This window comes from Propithecus coquereli, unplaced genomic scaffold (assembly GCF_000956105.1).
Source record: "Propithecus coquereli isolate 6110/MARCELLA unplaced genomic scaffold, Pcoq_1.0 Scaffold70, whole genome shotgun sequence".
NCBI classification, from domain to species: domain Eukaryota; kingdom Metazoa; phylum Chordata; class Mammalia; order Primates; family Indriidae; genus Propithecus; species Propithecus coquereli.
The window spans coordinates 6,503,791-6,504,515 of NW_012153063.1; the positions used below are offsets into that span (position 1 = coordinate 6,503,791).

Consider the following 725-nt stretch of genomic DNA (forward strand, 5'->3'; position numbering starts at 1 on the left):
ATTTAACTTTAAGTGGCTATATTTTCTTGCTAAAATTTTGAGGAACAAAAGTATATAAACATTTCCTGAGATTTTAATATTCCACTTCAAAGCAGATAATGTAGTTAAAATGATCTTTTTCTTTTTTCTTTTGTAACTTCTTTGTCATATATAAAAAGACCTTCATCATTATGTAATTTTTATCTCTACTCTTCTCTAGTACTTTTCAGTTATTTCGTGCTTTTTAACCTTTTAGTCTGTAATCTCTCTATATAGATCTATCTATATAGAGACTAGCTATAGTCTATTTCATGTCTTTTATACTTAATGATGTATAATCCATCTCTTGTCTTTCGTTTTATGGTAGGGATCTAACTTTATTTTATTCCACATGTGAACTATTTGTTCTAACATTATTTATCAAATAATCTATGCTTTTGTCATTTTTTGAAATACCAACTTTATAAAAACAAAATTACTATTTAGACTTTAGCCTCCACTGAACTTTCTATTAGATTCCATTGACCCAATTCTATTCTGAATCAATACCAGACTGTTTTAATAATTACTACTTTTTAACATTTTAATACTTGATGGAGAAAACCCATTCCACATAGTAGTTCTTTTCAAATATCTGGCTGTTTCACTAAATGTGTTTTTCAGAGATACTTTAAACTTTTTTGTTCAATTAAAAAGAAACCATTGGGAATTGATTGAAGATGGTTAAACGTATTGCTTAATTTTAG

The 725-nt window shown here is 26.6% G+C and overlaps 1 pseudogene across 1 annotated transcript in view; it reads right to left on the reverse strand.

Annotated features, from left to right (window-relative positions):
• The window catches only part of LOC105823922, a 65,526-nt pseudogene that overhangs the window by 64,097 nt on the left and 704 nt on the right, over nt 1–725 (reverse strand). The window lies entirely within an intron of this gene.